This window comes from Lathyrus oleraceus, chromosome 3 (genome assembly GCF_024323335.1).
Source record: "Lathyrus oleraceus cultivar Zhongwan6 chromosome 3, CAAS_Psat_ZW6_1.0, whole genome shotgun sequence".
NCBI lineage: Eukaryota > Viridiplantae > Streptophyta > Magnoliopsida > Fabales > Fabaceae > Lathyrus > Lathyrus oleraceus.
Genome location: NC_066581.1, coordinates 17,982,188 through 17,990,781, shown reverse-complemented (window position 1 = coordinate 17,990,781; position 8,594 = coordinate 17,982,188).

Genomic DNA, 8,594 nt, shown 5'->3' with positions numbered 1-8,594 from the left:
AAAGTTCAAATTACAGGTCACCTGCTATTTTTGGAAAGTCTTGATCTGACTTCAAATTCAACAATGTTGATGTTTGAAATGTCAAATGAGACTTGTTTGAACATGAATGAGGCATCTCTAACCTCTTCCCACCTCCAAATCCACAGTTGACTGTGCAGTTGACTTCTGTTGACTTTTGTGGGCCTCAGATGATTTGCACATGGACTGATGAGTTCTGAGCCTTCAACACTTAGCCAAACCACTTCAAAATGATCCTTGGGTCATGTGAACTCATGGGAATCACCCTAGGGCTTTGATCTCATGGAAAATGCTCTTATGGCCTTGCACAGTTGAATCTCCTAACCAGTCTTGCCTGATGAGATGTAATGAACTATGCAATGTGAATGCAATGTTATTGTGATGTTAATGACCTAAAAATGAAATGTATATACAAATGAGAGGTGAAAATTTGAGGTGCTACAGCTGCCCCTATTCAATCAGCTAGGAACCTGAACGGATGAGAGCAACGGCTATCAGACCTTCAAGGTAAGCAGGGATTGAATACCGAAGAACCGTAGAAATTTGCACTCTGCGGGGATCCAAGAAATGAAAATTCACCAACGGAAACTTCTACTGGGATCTGATACTTGTCACTGAACCAGTCAAGATGTCTACCAACGACTCCACTGGGGATTTTTATTTTTTTTCAGAAAAAAGGAACCACATCCAGACATCGAAAGATGATGAATGGGAATAGAAATCACAACTAGACGCCAACGGACGAATAGGAAAAACTCGACGTTTATCGACACCAACGGAGAGGTGACCAGACATCAACGGATGAATGGGAAGACTCGACCAGACGTCAACGGACGAACGGGAGAGGCTCGACGTTTATCGACACCAACGGAGAGGTGACCAGACATCAACGGATGAATGGGAAGACTCGACCAGACGTCAACGGACGAACGGGAGAAGCTCGACGTTTATCGACACCAACGGAGAGGTGACCAGACATCAACGGATGAATGGGAATACTCGACCAGACGTCAACGGACGAACGGGAGAAGCTCGACGTTTATCGACACCAACGGAGAGGTGACCAGACATCAACGGATGAATTGGGAAGACTCGACCAGACGTCAACGGACGAACGGGAGAAGCTCGATGTTTATCGACACCAACGGAGAGGTGACCAGACATCAACGGATGAACTGGGAAGACTCGACCAGACGTCAACGGACGCAAGGGAGGAACTCGACGTTTATCGACACCAACGGAGAGGTGACCAGACATTAACGAATGACTGGGAGAAAAAGAGATACAACCATACGTCAACGGACGAATGAGAAAAACTCAACGTTTATCGACACCAACGAAGAGGTGACCAGACATCAACGGATGAACTGGGAGAAAGAGATACAACCAAACATCAACGGACGAATGGGAAAAACTCAACGTTTATCGACACCAACGGAGAGGTGACCAGACATCAACGGATGAACTGGGAGAAAGAGATACAACCAAACGTCAACGGACGAATGGGAAAAACTCAACGTTTATCGACACCAACGGAGAGGTGACCAGACATTAACGAATGACCTGGGGAAGACTCGACCAGACGTCAACGGACGAACGGGAGAAGCTCGACGTTTATCGAGACCAACGGAGAGGTGACCAGACATCAACGGATGACCTGGAGAAGCTCAACGTTTATCGACACCAACGGAGAGGTGACCAGACATCAACGGATGACCTGGGAAAAAAGTACAACCATACGTCCACGGACGAATGGGAAAAACTCAATGTTTATCGACACCAACGGAGAGGTGACCATACATTAACAAATGACCTAGGGAAGACTCGACCAGACGTCAACGGACGAACGGGAGAAGATCGACGTTTATCGACACCAACGGAGAGGTGACCAGACATCAACGAATGACCTGGAGAAGCTCGACGTTTACCGACACCAACGGAGAGGTGACCAGTCATCAACGGATGAATGGGAAAGGGATGTCACAAACATCGAAAGATGATGTCCACGAACACCAAAGAAAGGATCCACGCGGGGATAACCACAACACTCACGGATAGTAAGGATGACATCTACATATGTCAAGACAAGGCTACACACTTGCTGGGGATCTTACTGGGGAGAATCAATCTTTCCTCTCACCTGCGGGTGAGGAAATAAACCTCTCTGGGGGATTACCAATCCGGAAAGCTGTCCGTTAAGAACAACTGTAGCAAACGTGCCATACAGATGTTGAACAATGATCCGCCTCTGCCGGGGGTACGGTCCAACTAGGTTTGACATATGAATGCATATGTTTGAATTTTTCTATGGCGTAATGCTCCATGTTGAATGGAAATGCTACGCTATTTGAGGATGCAATGATCACTACATGCAAGATGCAAAATGATGAAAACTCCTGCCGGGGAGCACACGAATTGCTCTGCTGAGCACACAAATCTGAACAAATTCTCCAACTCTGTGGGGAGACGCACTACTGGGAGTGCTCTGCGGGGGAATGGCACCAACTTCTCAAACGTGCTGTGGACTAGAAATCTGTTGGAGGAAGGATACATCCCACCGGGGACAAATTTCACCTAATCCAATCCACTCGGGGATTCCGCTAGGGAAACAACCAATGCTCGCCTCTGCTGAGGATAACTGTCAATCCACGGGTAGGATAAACTCTACTGGGGATAATTTTCACCGAACCTGATCCGCTTGGGGACTTCGTTGGGGAAAACCTATCAACACGACCCTCTGCTAGGGAGATCCGCTAGGGGAACACTCACGACCTTGATGGGGAAAGACATTCACAACCCTGCTGGGGAAAGGCATAACTCTGTTGGGGAAATAATAGACCAGACCATGCTAGGGGTACAGTACTTCATACCCGACTGCTGAGGAATAAACTACTCTGCGACACCTCCGCTGGGGATACAACATCCTTCCGACCAGGTGGTGATTAACAATCTTCAGACTAGCTGGGGACGAACCCACTTCCAGGCCTGCTGGGGAGTTAAAAATCCTTAGGCCTGCTGGGGATAGAATAGCCTTTGACCCTGCTACTCGACTGCTGGGGAATAACAGTTCTAAAAGCTTTCAGACTTGCTTGGGGAGACAGCCATTCCCAAGCCTACTGGGGAAACATTCTCAATCCTGCTGAGGATAACTGCATCCACGCTATACTGGGGATACATTCTCAATCCTGCTGAGGAATCCCTGATCTTGGCTATACTGGGGAGACACCAATCTCGAATCAGCTGTGGAGATAACACTCCCAAATCCACTGGGGCGATACGGCCTATTTGACATGGAACGCCTATCGATCTGTCGAACACTGGCATTCATCATCCAAACACAGTGTCAACTTTCCACTTTTGAGAACTCCCAGACTCGTCTGGACTTTTCTGATTCATCACCTTGTATTCCCGACTCCTCCGTACTCCACGGAGATCGAACTCCTGGGATTCATACAAACTTTTCAGTCCTTTTGAAGAGTCTTCTTGATTAACCCTCCAGGATCGTCGCACGTTTATCGCTGTCTTCACCGTTCTTCTATCCCTTGCCCCTGATCGGACTCCACGGGGATCTCTTTGTCAAAAAGCTTCACATCACAACCTGCAAGCGAATGAAGATATTTAACAGCACCTGCACAAGAGATCGTTAGATAAAAGCGTGCCCCAGGCGTGCCAACATTTCAACACCTAGGTCACTCAAACTTCCGAATAAGATTTCCAGATTCCAATCTTATAAGCATGCATCGGAAGGGACCTCTATGTTTCAAAATGCAAATATTCTTTATCAAACCAAACGGATGTTTTTGCAGTCAAAGCGGTCATGAAAACAAAAACAAAACTATTTGACTGAACATGCATTTATTGACTGAAAATAAAAGTGGCTCAAAACCCAGCAACACACAGGAAGCAATCCCTGGAAAGAGGTGATTGCGCACAAAAGGAAAAATCTATCCTAATGGCAATGTGAAACCGTGATCTCATCGAGTCCCAACTCGGTTACACCCCATATGTCCTCAAGACTTTCCGCACTTTCTGTCTTCTGAACAAGACGCTTCCGATCGATCTCTGTCGGGGATTATCCATGATGTGTTAACCAAAATATCAACAATTATGTTGGACGCAGTTGTTCGTTTCATTCCCTCTTTTGCCTGGACCGCCCTTTCGGGTTTTCAGTCCACCGGGATATCCTTTTTTGCCCAAGCCGCCCTTGTGGGGTTTTCGACTTGCCGGGTGTACAAATTCTTTTCATTCTTTATCCCTAACTTTTGCCCGAACCTTTTCTCTTTTTTCTTGGTTCGCCGGGATGCCCCTTTTTTGCCTGGACTCTTTTATTCTTTTTGTCCAGTGGGTCTCTCTTACGAAGTATCTTTTAACTGCGTCCGCATTCACAAGGGATGGAGAATCTTCGCCATCCATGGTCGTTAACAACAAGGCTCCGCCAGAGAAAACCTTCTTGACCACGAATGGACCTTCATAATTGGGTGTCCATTTGCCCCTACGATCGTTTTGAGGAGGAAGGATCCTTTTCAATACCATATCGCCTACGTGATATACCCGAGGTCGCACCTTTCGGTCGAAAGCACGCTTCATCCTCTGCTGGTACAACTGCCCATGACAAATCGCCGCCAGCCTCTTTTCCTCAATCAGGCTCAACTCTTCGTACCGAGTCCTTACCCATTCAGCCTCTTGCAATTTCACGTCCATCAGGACTCTCCACAATGGGATCTAGACTTCAGTAGGTAATACCACTTCTATCCCATACACGAGCGAGCGCGGCGTTGCCCCAGTAGACGTACGCACCGAAGATCGATACCCAGGATACAAGCTTCGTACTCAGCCACCACTGTTGGTGCATTCAAATGTTATCCGGGAAACAAAAGGAATGTGGGATCCTTTCGGCTTAACCAAAACGGCACTAACTCATCCACATTAACCTCCCCTCATCAGACATCAGAATCCTTTCGGATTCAGGGTTAGGCCCCTCCTCCGGGATCGGTTCCTCACAATCTTTCGATTTGAGAACCCCGATATGTCCTCATCAGGGAACTCAAACTTCCTTGGTTGATAATCCTCAATGGGTTGCGGGGCGATGTAATCGGACAATACACTCCCTTCGATTGCTTTCTGAGAGGTATACTGAATATCGTATTCAGTCAACATCATTTGCCCTCTCGCCACCCGTCCGGTCGATGCTGACTTCTCAAACGCATACTTGATCGGATTCATCTTGGACATCCACAAAATGGTATGAACCAGCATATACTGTCTCAGTCGGCGAGCAACCTATGCCAAAGTACAGCAAGTTTTCTCGAGCAGTGAATGTATTGTTTCACAATCGATAAACTTTTTGCTAAGGTAAATTGCATGCTCTTTTCGACCAGACTCGTCATGCTAACACAATACGCACCTCATAGACCCCTCGAGGGCTGTCAAGTACCAGATTAACAGTCGTTCCTTCCACAGGAGGCATCAGAATCAGAGGTTCCTGCAACTTATTCTTTTATCTTTCAATGCCCCTTGGCAATCATTATCCACCTGACTGTTTGCTCCCTTTTTCTTGAATGGGTTCCCACGTGGCTATCAGATGAGATATGAACCGTGAAATGCAATTCAATCTATCTAATACACCACGAACCTTCTTTTGTTTTCGGTTCAGGCATTTCTCGTATTGCTTTTTCTTCTTTTTCTCTTTTTTTTTAGAAGGATCGACCTCGATTCCTCTTTCATTCACAATAAGCCTCAGCAATTTGCCGGACAGCACTCCATAAGTGCACTGATTCGGACTCAACCTCAGTCTGAGTTGTCTCAACCGGTCAAACAACTTGCCCCGGTCTACCGGATGCCCTTCTTCTATTTGGAACTTTGCTGTCATGTCGTCCATATAGCATTCGATTCCACGATGAATCATATCATGAAACAAAGTCACCATAAACCTTTGATACGTGGCACCGGCCTTTTTGAGACAGAATGGCATCACCTTATAACAAGGAGGTGCTCTCTGGTGTGATGAACAATGTTTACTCCATATCACCTTGGCAGCAATTCAATTTGATTTTGGCCATGAAGGTAGGCACCGAGAACTGAGCAGTATTATCAACCAATACATCAGTGTGGAGTACTGGGAATTCATCTTTCGGACTGGCTCTATTCACATCTTGGTAGTCCACACACATTCTCATCTTCTCATCCTTTTTCGGCACCGGTTTCCGCTTCACTGGAGGACAGTCTTCTCTCAATGGTAGCTTGTGTACCGCGATGTTGGTATCCGACCCTGGCATATCCTGATACAACCTGGCGGAGATACCAACATGCTCTTTCAACAGGGCTACCATTCTACTCTTGACACTTGCCTCTGAAGCGGCCCTAACTTTCACTTCCTTTCTGACCTCGGCGGTGCCCGGAATAACAATTTTGAATCGCTCCTCGTGCGGTCGAATCACCTTCTCCTCTTGTTTCAACAGCCTGGATAATTCCAGCAGATCACAATCTTCTTCGCCTTCTTCTTCGGCATGACATATCGGATTGTCGAAGTCATACAGAGATGTAACCGAATTGTTATCAATGAGATCAGGAGGATAGTCGCTTTTGAGGTCGGAACAAGACAAATCAAAAGGAAAGAAAAATGAAAATAAACATTGCCATTTTTATTTTTGTATTTTTAAACTGCAAAAATAAATGAAAGACAGGGAACACCGCTTTTAATCACAAAACATCCATTTATTAATGATGCAAAATGTTGCACAATGAAACACATGAGATGGCCCTTACAATGGACCATTACGTTTCGGGTAAAACGTATGGCTTTCATGCAAACAGAATTGAAAAACAGAAATACTACTCTTCATGATGAGTGACGGTGATGATCTTTGAGGCCTTCCAGTTCCCTGGTACGCACGATTTTATCCATGACTCAAGCTCGCAGTCACGGTCAATCTCTTCACCCACTACACAGGCGTGACCTGGATCCAGCATTCCGGCACTGACGAATGTGAATGGTTGACGACGTCCTCTGTTTTGCCCAGACGACTCTTGATCTGGCTGATAGCCAATCCCGAACATATCCGCTTTCACCACAATGTCTATGATCTTTCCTCAGCCTAGGGCTTCTCCGTTCTTCACCACTTCCATGGCCTGCTTATAAGAAGAAATGGACAGCTTCTTCTCTTTCTCAGCAACATCGGCGTTTTCTACCTTGACGGTTTCAACTGCCTGACTCGGTGTTTCAAATTTTTCACCGTCCATTTCTACTTCCATCATTCTCTGGATCGTTTCCCCCATCACTACACACCCATTTGTGGCGATGGCCGCACAATAATTATCAACACTAGGGAATGCACCATTCTTCATCAGATGTTTTGGGACCACAGACATTGGGGTTTTTAACTGATCCCCCTCAGTCACCTCTATTCCTCTCTTGCTCTTTGACATCACTTTCGCCTCCACGGAACCATGCGTTGGCACGGGGTTAGCATTATCATTCAGTATCTGTGCCAAACTGATAGCCTTAGAATCCAACATATCTTGAACGGCATGCTTAAAAGCTCTACAACCCTCAATGTTGTGTCCGGGTGCCCCAGAATGGAACTCGCACCTGGCGTTCTCATCGTAGTTTGCAGGCCTCTGATGTGGTTCTACAGGAACCAATATCCTTGGCCGAACTAACCCAAGATCCCTCAACCTCTTGAACAGAAGGGCATAAGTCACGGGTGGCTTATCAAACTGACGATCCGTCGTCCCCTTCTTCACTTGGCCCTTAGCTTTCGGTGCTTTTCGTTGAGGTGGCGGTTGCTGTTGTACAGATGGATTACCAACATGAGTGGTTACAGTGGCAGCATAAGGGTGGTAACGATCCTTACCGTGTTCCTTTCGGGCAGGCACACCACCTGATTCGACCTCCTTCTTGAGATGACCATTGCTAGAGGGTTTCTGTACTACGGATGACGGAGCCTTTCCCTGAACTTTCTCCTTTATCATCCAGCTTTCAATCCTATCCAACCTCTCAGCAATTGCCTTCTGCCCCAAGGCGAGCCCTTGCACGACTTTGGACAACTCCCTCATCATTTCTTTCAATTCGAGAATGTCGGCGTTGGGTGGATCCATTAGCCTAGATGTCTGAACGGAAGAGCTACGCGCACCGATTAGATACTGACACCTACAAAACAGCAAACAGGTTAATTATGACTCACACATGCAATGTCTATCCGTATGAGGAATATTCTGTCCTTTGATTCTGGTTTCATTGAGACAGATAATATTTCATCAATAACATTCTGACATCTGGATGTCTCTCAACCGGAATCTCAATCAAAAATGGACCCTGAGTACAGATAGACATGGGTTAAATGCAGATGAATGCGATATGGGAATGATGCAAATGCATGCAGGCAGGTCACTGTGCCATCTCCCAAGTCATCTGAGGATCAACTATACTGGACCGGTCTCTGAACTGATTACAATCATCTGAGGGCCCGAGTAACCATAAATCCAACTTGGGAGGTTCCGAAATAAACGGAACCAGGGGATATGTCACTATTATCACAGGAAATCCACTGAACGGATGACAACCAGATCCTCTGAAC